Below are 16517 nucleotides of genomic sequence, written 5' to 3'. Positions count from 1 at the left end.
GGGGGGGGGGAAGTCGGGGCGGGAGAAGTCGGTTCGCCGAGGCGGGGGGGAGTCCGGATATTGAAACATTTTCCGGTTTCCGGACGACGCCGCCACGGATCGGCCCAGTGTCCGGATTCCGGAACATTCTGGATTCTGGAACTCTGGATTTTGGCGGTCGAACCTGTATTTCAATATCCAATTCTCTTTTGAAAGTTACTATTGAATCTGCTCCCACCGCCCTTTCAGGCAGCGCGTTCCCGATCACAACCACTCGCTGCGTAAACACATTCTCCCCATCTCCCCCTCTGGCTCTTTTGCCGATTATGTTAAATCTGTTCCCTCTGCCCCTGGGAACAGTTTCTCCCGATCTATTCTCTCCAAACCTTTCCTGATTTGATATAGCATGAACGTTCCAACCTGCAGGCATGCCTCACCCCTCCAGGAGTCAGACGGTTGTGGGTTCAAGACCCACTCCAGAGACTTGAGCACGTAAATCAGACCAACACTAAAACCTACCTGGAGCGAGCAACGGTTTGTCAAGTTGGCCGCAGAATGTGTGAGCCAGCAAGAAATGTCAACGCGGACAGCCGCAAGAGAGGCCTAACCTGACGTCTCCGGCATTGTGTACAGGTGAATCGTTCCTGCTTCCTGCGACGCCTCAGCAAAGCACAGTGCCAACAACATCAAGCCAATCACTCAGTCTGTGAACGAGAGCGGGAGGTGACGGTGGGGAGAGGGCTGGGGGGTGGCTAATGGAATCTTTTCTGAAAATCGCTGGCACTTTGCGTAATGAAAGAGCCAGTGAACAAGTGGGGAATAATGGGAGCACCGTAAATGATGAGACGTGGAGGTGATGGGATAAGTGAGAGTTACACTGCCAAATATCAAGCTGCAGTTCGAAAGCAGTGTCCTTGACTAATGTCTCCCGCCCCCGAACATGCCACACTCTATTTAATTCACAGCAAAGGAGCTGCCCCTCTCAAGGCTTGCGAATATATTCCATGTATTGGTGTCGGCGCTGGCTCCCTTTCTCTTATTGACTTGGAGAGTATTTCTACTGATTGCGATGTCACCCAGGCAGTGTGTGGTGCCAATAATACACACTAATCTCAACTCTTTGCAATGTCCTGAAAGGGTGTCAGTTGATTAAAGAGCTGCCTTTGCTGCTGGGCACCGGGAACATGGTCGACAGCTTCGTGCTTGTTTGTCCTTCTCCTTCGACCTTCGGTGTCGGCGTGTCTCAGTGGGCAGCGCCCTCGCCTCCGAATCAGGAGGTTGTGGGTTCAAGACCCACTTCAGGGACTTCAGGAGATAAATCTAGGCTGACGCTCCCAGTGCAGTGCTGAGGGAGTGCTGCACTGTCGGAGGGGCAGTACTGAGGGAGCGCTGCACTGTCGGAGGGGCAGTACTGAGGGAGCGCTGCACTGTCGGAGGATCAGTACTGAGGGAGCGCTGCACTGTCGGAGGGGCAGTACTGAGGGAGCGCTGCACTGTTGGAGGGGCAGTACTGAGGGAGCGCTGCACTGTCGGAGGGGCAGTACTGAGGGAGCGCTGCACTGTCGGAGGGGCAGTGCTGAGGGAGTGCTGCACTGTCGGAGGATCAGTACTGAGGGAGCGCTGCACTGTCGGAGGATCAGTACTGAGGGAGCGCTGCACTGACGGAGGATCAGTACTGAGGGAGCGCTGCACTGTCGGAGGGGCAGTGCTGAGGGAGTGCTGCACTGTCGGAGGGGCAGTACTGAGGGAACGCTGCACTGTCGGAGGATCAGTACTGAGGGAGCGCTGCACTGTTGGAGGGTCAGTACTGAGGGAGCGCTGCACTGTCGGAGGGGCAGTACTGAGGGAGTGCTGCACTGTCGGAGGATCAGTACTGAGGGAGCGCTGCACTGATGGAGCATCAGTACTGAGGGAGCGCTGCACTGTCGGAGGGGCAGTACTGAGGAAGCGCCGCACTGTCGGAGGGGCAGTTCTGAGGGAGCGCCGCACTGTCGGAGGGGCAGTACTGAGGGAGCGTTGCACTGTCGGAGGGGCAGTACTGAGGGAGCGTTGCACTGTCGGAGGGGCAGTACTGAGGGAGCTCCGCACTGTCGGAGGGGCAGTACTGAGGGAGCGCCGCACTGTCGGAGGGGCAGTTCTGAGGGAGCGCCGCACTGTCGGAGGGGCAGTACTGAGGGAGACACCGAGATAGAAGAGACTTCAGCCCAGCGGAGCTCCAGGGACACCAGCCGCGCCCAGACCACCGACACCAGCACCTTCAAGCCGGCTCGCCTTTCACCTTCAGCGGGATATCGACCAGAGATGCGGCCCAACCTCAGCAGCTGAGCCGGAGACTGACTGTATCCTTCTGTCCCTGTCCGAAGGGACCCTGTGCCGACCGCTTCTGTCCCCGGCCGAAGGGACTCTGCACTGGCCCGGACCAAAAGGACTCTGCACCGAATTCGGAGGGCGTCTGGCCGGCCGAGGGGACTCCGGGACGACCTGCCAAAGAGACTCGAGGACGTGGGGCCAGCCGAAGGGACTCCAAGGCCGGTGTTCAATCTGCCGAAAGGACTCCGAGTCCGGCACTGAACCGGCTGAAGGGACCGAGGCGTGGCGTCGTCTCATACTCCCAAGCAACTTTTAATTAATTTTTAAAAAACTTTTAGCCAACTTTTAAACTTATTAAACAATTTGGGAGAACTTTTAAAACTTACATTTTAGACTCTCAACCGAAATACTTTTAAACATTTATTATTAACCTACATCTTTGACTTTTAGCAACTTTTAGAAACTTTTGAAATTGGGGAAACTTTTATAATCTATTATTGACTTACATCTTAGATTTTTAACAACTCTTAGAAACTTTTGAAATAAATTGGGAACCTTTATCAACTTTTAATCTTTTAAAATAATTTTGGCAGTCACCTTCCTAATGCCTGCCCCCCAAACTAGCCTCGGGCCATCTACCATCAGTGGCACTACCCGGCATCGAGCTTGCGGCCAATACTTCGCCGTAGACAATTAGGCTTATCGAGCTGTGCCTCCAGTTGTCTTGGACCCCCTTGCCACTGGACCAAGACCCTGCTCAGCTAAGCCCGTGTGCTTGCCGGTGCACAGCGGCCACCGCACGTTAAAAGAACTCACGCACAGAGATCTTCCACTCTGTCAGTATGAAATTCGGGACTGGAACGTCAGGACCCTCCTGGACAATCCCAACAGCAGCAGGCCGGAACGCCGCACCGCCATAGTTGCTCGGGAACTCAGACGTTTTGACATTGACATCGCCGCCCTAAGCGAGGCCCGGCGGACAGGGGAAGGCCAGTTGAAGGAACATGGTGGAGGTTACACCTTCTTCTGGAAAGGGAAACCAGAGGCAGAACGCCGTCTTCATGGAGTCGCTTTGCCGTCAAGAATGAGCTTGTCGACCGCCTCAAAGACTCCCCCTGTGGGATCAACGAAAGCCTAATGACTCTTCATATCACCCTATCCCGGAACCAATGTGCCACAGTCATCAATGCGTACGCCCCTACACTCGATGCAACGGATGAGGCTAAAGAGGGTTTTTATTCCAACCTCGAGACATCCTTGTCCCGTGTCCCCATGGGCGACAAATTGATCCTCCTCAGTGATTTTAATGCCAGGGTTGGCCCTCTGGGGAGGTGTGATTGGCAGAGAGGGGGTAGGGAAAGCCAATTCCAGTGGTACCCTGCTCCTGACAAAATGTCTAGAACATGAACTCCTCATCACCAACACCCTGTTCCACCAGAGGGACAAATACAAGGCATCGTGGCAACACCCTCGCTCCAAACACTGGCACCTGCTCGACTATGTGATCGTCCGAGCCAGGGATCGCAAGGATGTGCGCATCACTCGCGCCATGACAGGAGTTGACGACTGCTGGACAGGCCACCACCGAATCCGATCCATCATCGACATCAACATAGCGCCAAGGCGGAGGGGGCAGCAGAAGTAGTGCCACAAAAAAGTTAATGCCGGGGCACTTAGAGACCCAGCTAAGAGAGCCAGTGCCTATAGAGCTATAGAGCCAGCGCCTCACAGCTAATCTGGCGTGCCTTGATGACCCTGAGATGCTCAATGCTCACAGCGCTTGGTCAGCCCTCCAGGTCACCATAACCAGTGCCTGTGAAGAGACACTTGGCCACTCAACCAGAAAACACCAGGACTGGTTTGATGAAAATGATCAGGAGATCGAAGAACTAATAGATCGCAAGCGCAAAGCATTTCTGAGCCTCAAGCAACAGTCCAACTCGGGAGCTGCAAAACAACATTACAGACAGCTCAAGGGTCAGGTCCAACAAAAAACTCGGGACCTAAAGAACAGGTGGTGGATGGAGAAAGCACAGGAGATACAACAACTGGCCGACAGCCACAATATGCGAGGATTTGTAAGGGGTGGTTTGCAGGGGGTCAGCTTTCCCTTCTGACCTTAGATGAGCGGCTCCGAATCGCTCCCACACCCTTGGTTCTAGACACTGGAATTACGAAGGGACTGTGACAGACTTGGACAGACAATCGGTTTCAAGGTAGGAAGCAGGTATGGCTTTATTGTGTTTAAAAAGAAGTAAAAGGCACACCTTTAATAACACACACAGACCAATACACACTGAGGGGTACAACACATTGAATAAATCGTCAAATTACAGCCTGTGGGGAAAAGAATACGGCTTAAACTCTAAATGGGGTAAAAAGGAGAATGCAGATACATTTACACAAGTTATCCCAGCCTCCCTCCTCCCAATTCCCCTAACTAACGAAGTTATAGCTCTGGGGGGTTCAGGGGCTATGCTCACCAATCCCTTTAGACAGTTGCCGGTGAATCGCGGTTTCGGGGTTCGCTGCGCTTGGCCTTCTAGGCGAGCCGTACCCTGGACGGAGGAGAGGACTTCGGACTGCGTAGTCTTCGGTTGGGGTGCGTCCGTTGATGCGCTAAGTTGCGTTTTGGATGTATGGGGTAAGTACCCACTTTCTTTGGTTAGGAATAGTTTTAGTTAGTCCCCATTGGGTCGTTCAGAAGTAGATTGTAGAGTGGTTGTCAATTTGGTTGCTGACAACCTTCGGTTTCGTGGGCCTCGTGCTCGGTCAGTTCTTGATGAGTTCTGGTAGTTTCCTTCACTATTCCATTTCTTCACTGTAGAGGAAGCAGGCTGCCTTGCCTCTGTGTCTGTGTTCCAGTCTGTGTCATTGTTCCAGTCTGTGTTCTGCTCGAGTTTCTGTGTTCTGCTAGTTTTGAGTTCTGCTAGTTTTCCTGTGTTCTGCTAGTCTGCGTGCTGCCCCTCTCCTTGTAAAAACTGGGGGATAGATATATTCCAAAAAAAGGCTCCGTTATCTCCCATCAAATCTAGCTCAGTTCTTTGTTTCGATTTTTCAGCCAGCTAACTGAAACTTGATTAAGTGGTTTTAATCTGGCGTTAATAGGCTTTTCGAAGTTGGTGAGCTCTCCATTGTGCTAGTCTGGCCTGAGCCAGATATTTCTATGCCTGTTGAAAAGGTGTTGGAATATGTATGTGACACTTGGGTCCTCCGGGTGCAGTGATAAATTTTTCTTCCATCGTTGATTGTTTAAATGCTAATGTTTTCAAGGGGCAAGTTTCGAGGGTATACAGTTCCCAGACAATTTGATTAGTTCCAATGTCCAAACTGGCCCTTTAGATATTGACCCCACCCCTTTTCTTGCAGACCCAACATACACCTTTTAAAAATCCCAAATTCGATTAAAGTTCGTAGTTTCTTCCATGTGCACTTTAGGATTTCAAACTTTCTGGTAGATAGTTCCAAATTAAATTCCCTTTCCTATGAGTCCAAACACTGGGGGGGGGGGGGGTCTCCATGAATGCATCCCCTTTTATCCCCTGCAGGCCTCGTCTGCCCCTTTAAAATTCATTTGTGTCCCAAAGTTTTCCTTCCATTTTAAAAGTCCAGAAAGGGATTCTTCTCCTCTGCAGGGGAAAGGTACCTGGAATCTTTGCGAAATATTGGTAAATTCTACAGATTCCTCATGGCAGTCAAGGCCACCTACGGTCCAAACTCCCAAGGCCCTACCCCACTCCTGGCCAAGAACGGGGAAACATTAATCAAGGACACCGAGGCAGTCAGGGCCCGCTGGAAGGAGCACTTTGAAGATCTCCTCAATCAAGACTCTGCAAAGCCATAAAACAGCTCAAGAACAACAAGGCTACGGGAGCGGATAAAATCCCTGCTGAGGCACTAAAATATGGCGGAGTGGTGCAGATACATGACCTCATCTCTCTCATCTGGAGGGAGGAGAGCATGCCAAGAGATCTCAGAGATGCAGTGATTGTGGCCATTTTTAAAAAGGAGACAAGTCTGACTGCGGCAACTACAGGAGAATCTCCCTGCTATCAGCCACTAGAGTCCTCCTCAACCGTCTCCTCCCTTTGGCCGAGGAGCCCCTCCCGGAGTCACAGAGCGGATTTCGTCCCCTACGGGGCACAACGGACATGATTTTTGCAGCGCGACAGCTGCAGGAAAAATGCAGGGAGCGGCGCCAGCCCTTATACATGGTCTTCTTCAATCTTACAAAGGCCTTTGACACGGTAAACCGTGAGGGTCTATGGAGTGTCCTCCTCCGTTTACGATGCCCCCAAAAGTTTGTCAACATCCTTCGCATGCTTCACGACGACATGCAGGCCGTGATCCTTCCCAACGGATCCTTTACAGACCCAATCCACGTCCGGACCGGGGTCAAACAGGGCTGCGTTATCGCTCCAACCCTCTGCTCAATCTTCCTCGCCACCATGCTCCACTTCACAGTCAACAAGCTCCCCGCTGGAGTGGAACTAAACTACAGAACCAGCGGGAAGCTGTTTAACCTTCGCCGCCTCCAGGCCAGGTCCAAGATCACCCCAAACTCTGTCGTTGAGCTGCAGTATGCAGACGCCGCCTGCGTCAGCGCACATTCAGAGACTGAACTCCAGGATATAGTCAATGCAATCACTGAGGCATATGAAAGCATGGGCCTTACACTTAACATCCATAAAACAAAGGTCCTCCACCAGCCTGTCATCGTCGCACAGCACTGCCCTCCAGTCATTAAGATCCATGGCGCGGCCCTGGACAACGTGGACCATTTCCCATATCTCGGGAGCTTCTTATCAACAAAGGCAGACATTGGTGCGGAGATTCAGCATCACCTCCAGTGCACCAGCGCAGCCTTCGACCACCTGAGGAACAGAGTGTTCGAAGACCAGGCCCTCAAATCTACCACCAAACTCATGGTCTACAGGGCTGTAGTAACACCCGCCCTCCTGTATGGATCAGAGACATGGACGATGTACAGAAGCCACCTCAAGTCGCTGGAGATATATCACCAACGATGTCTCCGCAAGATCCTGCAATTCCCCTGGGAGGACAGACGCACCAACATCAGTGTCCTCGACCAGGCTAACATCCCCAGTATTGAAGCACTGACCACACTCGATCCGCTTCGCTGGGCAGGCCACATAGTACACATGCCAGACACGAGACTCCCTAAGCAAATGCTTTATGCGGAGCTACTTCATGGTAAACGAGCCAAAGGTGGGCAGCGGAAACGTTACAAGGACACCCTCAAAGCCTCCCTGGTAAAGTGCGACATCACCGCTGACACCTGGGAGACCCTGGCCGCAGACCGCCCGAGGTGGAGAAATTCCATTCGGAGGGCGTTGAACTCTTCGAGTCTCAACGCAAAGAGCGTGAAGAGGTCAGGCGCAGGCAGTGGAAGGAGCGCGCGGCAAACCAGCCCCACCCACCCCTTCCCTCGACGAATGTCTGTCCCACCTGTAACAGGGTCTGTGGCTCTCGTATCGGACTGTTCAGCCATCAAAGAACTCACTTTGGGAGTGGAAGCAAGTCCTCCTCGATTCCGAGGGACTTCCTATGATGATGATGACTGAGGGAGCACTGCACAGTCGGAGGGGCAGTACTGAGGGAGCGCTGCACTGTTGGAGGGGCAGTACTGAGGGAGCGCTGCACTGTCGGAGGGGCAGTACTGAGGGAGCGCTGCACTGTTGGAGGGGCAGTACTGAGGGAGCGCCGCACTGTTCGGAGGGGCAGTACTGAGGGAGCGCTGCACTGTCGGAGGGGCAGTACTGAGGGAGCGCTGCACTGTCGGAGGGGCAGTACTGAGGGAGCGCTGCACTGTTGGAGGGGCAGTACTGAGGGAGCGCCGCACTGTTCGGAGGGGCAGTACTGAGGGAGCACTGCACTGTTGGAGGGGCAGTACTGAGGGAGCGCTGCACTGTCAGAGGGGCAGTACAGAGGGAGCACTGCACTGTCAGAGGGGCAGTACTGAGGGAGCGCTGCACTGTCGGAGGGGCAGTACTGAGGGAGCGCTGCACTGTTGGAGGGGCAGTACTGAGGGAGCTCTGCACTGTCGGGGGGGCAGTACTGAGGGAGCGCTGCACTGTCAGAGGGGCAGTACAGAGGGAGCACTGCACTGTCGGAGGGGCAGTACTGAGGGAGCGCTGCACTGTCGGAGGGGCAGTACTGAGGGAGTACTGCACTGTCGGAGGGGCAGTACTGAGGGAGTACTGCACTGTCAGACTTGTCACCTTTCAGATGAGGCCCCGTCTGCCCTCAGGTGGATGGAAAAGATTTCATGATACTATTTTGAAGAATGTCTGGTGTCCTGGCCAATAATTATCCGTCAACCGACATGACTAAAACAGATTATCTGGTCATTATCACATTGCCTTCAGCTGCCGTGTCCATAAGCTCTGGAATTCACTTCCTAAACCTCTCCGTCTCTGACTGATCCAATCAAACTGAGCCAATCACATGAGATTGATTGCATTTGAATTATTCTCTCCAGCGTGTAACCAATGAAAGTATCAACACCGCATTGGAATAAGCTCCGGGACTGGGACTGAGAGTACAGTCGGTGCTGTGTTGTAAATTGCTGATGTAAATGGGATTGGATTTGCGAAGAGCTGCTACGAATTTAAAATCACAGTCTGGCTGTGGAAGCACGGCACCGATGAAAGTTCACCAGCAGCTGTCATCAAGTGGCTCGACGTGATGTGCTGAGACAACACACGTTCCCGGCACTCTAATTCTTTCAGCTGCCCCTCCGAGGATGGGGCTATTGGTGGTTGGCGGTGATTGAAAGGATAGACAAGGAACCGGAGCAGGAGTCGGCCATTTGGCCCCTCGAGCCTGCGCCGATGCCAACAATCTCTTTATAGCCGGTTTGTGAATGGATTTAAGTGCAGAAGCGCATCAGACAATGCATGTTGGAACTGTCGAGGAGCGCGCACAGAGGGCGGTCCACAATCAACAGAGCAGGGGGAAAAAAGATACTTGGGCATTGTCAACGACCACTCAACGTAAAGCTGCTGTCAACACAGATAAGGAAACGCTAGCATCCACCTCGAGGGTGTTTGACTGAAATCGAAAGTCGTCACCCTAATCTTGTGTAACTCACTGACGAGGTGACACTCGGAAGCCTCGTGGGTGTCCATTGGCGATGCTCCTGGGTGTTTGGAGCCTGGAGCATAGTCGAAGAAAAAAGGAAAGACTTGCATTTATATAGCGCCTCTCATGGCCACCAGACGTCTCAAAGCGCTTTTCAGCCAATGAAGTATTTTGGAGTCCAGTCACTGTTGTAATTTGGGGAAATGAGGCAGCCAATTTTGCGCACAGCAAGCTCCCACAAACAGCAATGTGATAATGACCCAGATATTGGGCCTGAAATTCGGGTCGGGTGGGCTTCCTTCAGACAAACGCCTCCGACCCGAGAATTTTTTTACAGGAGGAGCTGGTGGTCGCGGCGATTGTGCCTCCGTCCTCCACGTAGAAGGTGGAGTCAGGTGTGACTGGGCAACCATTCACGGTACAGCATTCTCATTGACAGCAACGAGAACTCCGTATCTCCGAGTTCTTGTTCCAAAACACATCAAACACAACATAAAAAATTTAAAAAAAAACTCACATAATTAAAATTAATGATAATGAAAGTTAATTAAATGTTTTAGAAAAAAAAATATTTGGGGGATTTTTTTTGAAGTGTTTTAATAGGGTTTAAAATAAACTTACCTTCGTAACATAAAAATGTGCAGTTAAATTTAATTTTATATGTTTTAAAACTCTTACGCTGGTACCAGATGCAAGAGTTTTAAGGACATTCGCTGGGCAAGATTTGGGCAAATAGCGCAATCTCACTCGCGTGACTGCTCTGGCTGCAGGATGCGGAGGATCTGTCAAGCCAGAGCTTGACTGATTGGAAAAGCTGGTTTGTGGTGCATGCGCATTGTACACCAAAAATCAGCTTTTACAGGTCCTTGTCAGGTCCGTATGGACCCGGTGAATCGGAATTTTAGCCCCAATCTGTTTTGTTACATTGATTGAGGGATAAATCTTGGCCCCAGGACACCTGGGAGAACTCCCCTACTCTTCTTCGAAATAGCGTAGGATCTTTTACATCCACCTGAGAGAGCAGGCGGAGCCTCGGTTTAACGTCTCATCCAAAAATCGGCACCTCCGACAGTGTGGCGCTCCCTCAGTACTGCCCCTCCGACAGTGCGGCGCTCCCTCAGTACTGCCCCTCTGAAAGTGCGGCGCTCCCTCAGTACTGCCCCTCCGACAGTGCGGCGCTCCCTCAGTACTGCCCCTCTGACAATGCAGCGCTCCCTCAGTACTGCCCCTCCGACAGTGCGGCGCTCCCTCAGTACTGCCCCTCTGACAATGCAGCGCTCCCTCAGAACTGCCCCTCCGACAGTGCGGCGCTCCCTCAGTACTGCCCCTCTGACAATGCAGCGCTCCCTCAGTACTGCCCCTCTGACAGTGCGGCACTCCCTCAGTACGTCACGAACTGCGGGCAAAGGAGATCGGGGCGCAGTGTGCATCACTGCCGCAAACCTCTCGGCCAAGTTAGCGGGAGCCGTTCACTTGCCGCGCCCAGTCGGTGAGTGGTTAGTGCCCCGTTACCTCCCCCTGCAGGCGATAACCGGAGGCGCTAAGGAGGCCAATTTCTCGGCCCAAACGCCGGATGAAATAGAACATCTTACTGCTCTCTTCAATTCTGCTCAAGGAATGAGGCAATGAGAACTTTATTGTACCAAATAAAGTGGGACTGTTGTTTGTGGACCTTTGAAAATAACGAACTGTATTGGTACCTTCAGAGAGCAGCTATGGCCGCCCCAACTCTCCTCTCAACCTACTTCTCACGCTCAAATTAGTGAATCAGACTGAGTGTGGATCTGCCAACCATCTAATGTTCCTGAGTTTTCACACACTTCATGCCTTGTTAAGTTGTTCCAGGACAGGACGGCGATGTTTAATCCTTCTCAAGATAATTTATTAATAGGCTGCTTGGGCATTCCCTGCCACTGGCTAGGCTGATGTAATCAATGGACGTTTACAGCTCCAACTCTCTCAATACCCGAGACATGGATCGCAACTACCGTGTAAAGACCAATTGCTAAGTGGCCCTTCAGGCTCTGCACCACTCTCTGTGTCTGGCACCAGAGCAGACTTTGCGAGGGAGCGAGAGGGGAGGGTCAGCGAGCCTGAGATCTGCCCACAAAGTAAGGGTATCGCTTATAAATAAAGAGGTAGAAACCTGGCAAGTGTGGCTGGAGTCTTGCCTTGCTGACATTGATGCAATCCAGGACAGATGGGATGGTGTCTTTAGAATGATCCGTTGTCTGCTCCCGGGACTAAAGGTGAAGGAGGTCGCTGGGTTATCAAGGGTTTTGACCCTTGTCACCTCCGCTGATGAAGACTCAATCCTTGATTGTTATTCGAAAGGATCGTTGCCTCTGCGCTCTTGGGATTGTCCCATTCTACCGCAATTCTGGGAACATCTCTGGAAATAAAAGATCAAGAAAAGAACATAAGTGTCATATATGCAGACTATAGATAGACTCTCTGTGTAGTCACTGTATAGTTGTATAAGATGGAGACTTGTTACCTGATGTACTGTCAATAAGGTTTACACTGTGTATATACTATGCTGGCACCACTAGAGGGTGCAACTGGTGGAGACCGGGGTTTCCTGCCCTGGTGGCAGGGGCTGTAGAAAAGGGGAGCCACCATGCGGCTGCCTCACTCTGGAGTTACGAATAAAGGACCAAGGTCACTGCAGTTTGAGTACAACACATTGCCTCGTGGAGTCATTCATAGGTACAGTACAGACATAATAATGAGAACACAATAAATAAGAGCAGGAGTAGGCCATACGGCCCCTCGAGCCTGCTCCGCCATTTAATAAGATCATGGCTGATCTGATCATGGCCTCAACTGCCCGCTCCCCGTAACCCTTTACTCCCTTCTCGCTCAAAAATCTGTCTATCTCCGCCTTAAATATATTCAATGACCCAGCCTCCACAGCTCTCTGGGGCAGAGAATTCCACAGATTTACAACCCTCTGAAAAGAAATTCCTCCTCACCTCCATTTTAAATGGGTGGCCTCATATTCTGAGACTATGCCCCCTAGTTCTAGATTCCCCCATGAGGGGAAACATCCTCTCTGCATCCACCCTGTTAAGCCCCCTCAGAATCTCCCCTCAGAAAGAAAGGATATCGTCCACCCATATGCATTTTGTTCTTTACCAGACTAGCTCAGGCCAGGGTCGGATTAAGACTGTGAGTGGCCAAAGGCCAATAGGAGGGAGGGCCTATATGTGTGCTATATATTGCACACAATTCATAAAATCACCAAACAAATATAATTGTATATTTATCCAAATTTAACAACTAACTAAAACCAAAGCTATATACATTAAAAACTCAGGAAAAACAGTGCACAATTCAAGCAGAGATTGGTTTCTTCCTCACTTAAACCGCGATGAGTTCTCTGAACCCGTCTCCTCAAACAAGGACTGGTTTCTTCCTGGCCTTCTGTCATTTATGTACTTTTGGGATCACTAGCCACTAGATGGCCATTGGGCTGCACGCACGTGATGTGCAGCCCAAGTATAAAAGGCCAGGCATTTTGTATATTAGTCATTTTGGGCCTTAATAAAGCAGAGCCAAGGTCATACCTCTTGGAATTAAACAGTACTCAGTCTAACAGTTATTGCATACACAACATTTGCCGACGAGGCAACAAGAACTTTTGCATGCAAAAATGAGCACAATTGGATTGTTGGAGCGATTTGTGGAAGGAGAAGATTGGGCAGACTTTGTGAGCTGTTTGAGCCAGTTCTTCGTGGCCAACAAAATGGAGGAGGTCGACGACGCAGATCGGCGCTGGGCGATGTTCCTCACGGTTTGCGGTACAAAATTTATGGTATGATAAAGAATCTAATCCTGCCTGTGAGTCCAACAGAGAAGACGTATGAAGAATTGTGTACACTGGTACAGGACCACCTTAAGCCAGACGAAGGCATCATCATCTCGAGATACAGATTTTACACACACGTTCGCTCAGAGGGCCAGAATGTGATGGAATTCGTTGCCGAGCTGAGACGTCTAGCGGGACCGTGTAAGTTCGGGGCTGTGTTGGCAGACATGCCGCGGGACATCTTTGTAATCAGCATCAACCACGAGGTGATCCTGCGTAAACTACTGGCGGTGGAGACGTTGGATTTGAACAGGGCCATCACGATCGCTGAGTCATGCATGACGACGCATAGAAGTCTAAAGCAGATATCAGTGAAAAATGGAAACTTGGCAAGTACTGTAAATATGACTGATTCGGCACTTGGCAGCGCGGCACATGGCATTGCTTACCCGATTGCGTACGCGAAACCTGTGGCTGTCCAAAGTCCGCCAGCGGGAATGCATCCGATTTTTCTGTGTTGGTGTTGTGGGGGAAATCATCGGCAAAGCAGTGCCGATTTAAGCAATATAGTTTCAAAGGCTGTCCGAGAGTGGGGCACCTCCAGCGCAAATGTTCGCAGATGAGCAAGCGTGCTGCAACACACCATGTGGAGGATGATGGTCAGACTAGCGCAGATCCGGATCCACAATCCGAGATACCAGAGGAGAAAGTGTATGGACTGTACTCGTTCCTAACTAAGAGCAAACTGATAATGATCAACGTGAAATTTAATGGGGTGCCGGTATCGATGGAACTGGACACAGGGGACGAGGCAATCGATAATGAGCCAGAGGGCATTCGACAAGCTGTGGGATACTAAGGCTGTGAGGCCCAGGCTGAGTCCAGTCAATGCCAAGTTGCGCACGTACACCAATCATAACGGTGATTGGCAGTGCCACAATTAAAGTGTCGTATGGCGGTGCAGTTCACGAGTTACCGCTATGGATTGTCGCAGGCAATGGCCCAACGCTGTTCGGCAGGAATGGGCTTGAAAAATCAGATGTGATTGGAACGACATTAAGGCATTGTCGTTAGAGAAAGATACATGTGCCCAAGTACTGAGCAAGTTCCCCTCGCTGTTCGAATCAGGTATCGGCAACTTCACGGGAGCCAAGGTGCAGATCCACGAGGACTCAGATGCAAGACCTGTCCATCATAAAGCTCGGGCAGTTCCATATATGATGAGGGAGAAAATCGAAATCAAACTGCACAGGCTCCAGCATGAAGGGATCATATCACCGGTTAACTTTAATGAATGGGCCAGCCCCATTGTTCCTGTTCTGAAAAGTGATGGCACAGTCAGAATCTGTGGAGACTACAAAGCTACGATCAACAGCGTTTTGAAACAGGATCAGTACCCGTTACCGAAGGCTGATGATTTGTTTGCAACGCTAGCCGGGGGGAAGTCGTTCACCAAACTGGACTTGACGTTGGCCTACGTGACACAGGAGCTGGTCGAGACTTACGTGCATTAACCCACACAAAGGACTGCTTATTTAGCACAGGTGCCCTTTTGGAATTCGCTCGGCTGCAGCAATATTTCAGAGGAACATAGAGAGTCTACTGAAGTCCGTTCCCAGAACCGTCGTGTTCCAAGATGACATCCTGATCACAGGTCGTGACTCCAAGGAACATCTGAACAATCTGGAAGAGGTTCTACATTGTCTGGACAAAGTGGGACGCAGACTGAAACGCTTGAAGTGCGTCTTCATGGCACCAGAGATCGAATTCCTGGGGAGGAAAATTGCTGCTGATGAAATACACGTGTGTATATTGTAACACATCACACATAGATATCGTAACACATCACATGGTGTGTATATTGTAACACAGCACATGTGTGTATACTGTAACACATTAGACAGTGTGTATATTGTAACACCACGTGTGTGTATATTGCAACACATCACACTTGTGTATATTGTAACACAGCACATAGTGCAAACATTGTCACACATCAGACTGCGTGCACTGTCACACATCACATAGTGCGCACAATCTCACACATCACACGGTGCGCACAATGTCACACATCACTCAATGCGTACACTGTCACACATCACACCGCGCACATTGTCACACATCACACGTTGCGCACATTGTCATACATCACACACTGCGCACTTTGTCACACATCACAATGTAACCCCACTTTTTAAAAAAGGAAGGAGAGAGAAAACAGGGAATTATAGACCAGTCAGCCTGACATCGGTAGAGGGCAAAATGATGGAATCAATTATTAAGGATGTCATAACAGCGCATTTGGAAAGAGGTGACATAATAGGTACAAGTCAGCATGGATTTGTGAAAGGGAAAGCATGCTTGATAAATCTTCTGGAATTTTTTGAGAATGTTTCCAGTAGAGTGGACAAGGGAGAACCAGTTGATGTGGCATATTTGGACTTTCAGAAGGCTTTCGACAAGGTCCCACATAAGAGATTAATGTGCAAAGTTAAAGCATATGGGATTGGGGGTAGTGTGCTGACGTGGATTGAGAACTGGTTGGCAGACAGGAAGCAAAGAGTAGGAGTAAATGGGTACTTTTCAGAATGGCAGGCAGTGACTAGTGGGGTACCGCAAGGTTCTGTGCTGGGGCCCCAGCTGTTTACACTGTACATTAATGATTTAGACGAGGGGATTAAGTGTAGTATCTCCAAATTTGCGGATGACACTAAGTTGGGTGGCAGTGTGAGCTGCGAGGAGGATGCTATGAGGCTGCAGAGTGACTTGGATAGGTTAGGTGAGTGGGCAAATGCATGGCAGATGCAGTATAATGTGGATAAATGTGAGGTTATGCACTTTGGTGGTAAAAACAGAGAGACATACTATTATCTGAATGGTGACAGATTAGGAAAAGGGCAGGTGCAGCGAGACCTGGGTGTCATGGTACATCAGTCATTGAAGGTTGGCATGCAGGTACAGCAGGTGGTTAAGAAAGCAAATGGCATGTTGGCCTTCATAGCAAGGGGATTTGAGTACAGGGGCAAGGAGATGTTACTACAGTTGTACAGGGCCTTGGTGAGGCCACACCTGGAGTATTGTGTACAGTTTTGGTCTCCTAACTTGAGGAAGGACATTCTTGCTATTGAGGAAGTGCAGCGAAGGTTCACCAGACTGATTCTCGGGATGGCGGGACTGACCTATCAAGAAAGACTGGATCAACTGGGCTTGTATTCACTGGAGTTCAGAAGAATGTCGAAGGGGATCTCACAGAAACGTTTAAAATTCTGACGGGTTTAGACAGGTTAGATGCAGCAAGAATGTTCCCAATGTT

The sequence above is a fragment of the Pristiophorus japonicus genome, chromosome 22 (genome assembly GCF_044704955.1).
Source record: "Pristiophorus japonicus isolate sPriJap1 chromosome 22, sPriJap1.hap1, whole genome shotgun sequence".
Classification (NCBI taxonomy): Eukaryota; Metazoa; Chordata; class Chondrichthyes; family Pristiophoridae; genus Pristiophorus; species Pristiophorus japonicus.
This window is presented reverse-complemented; position numbering follows the sequence as displayed.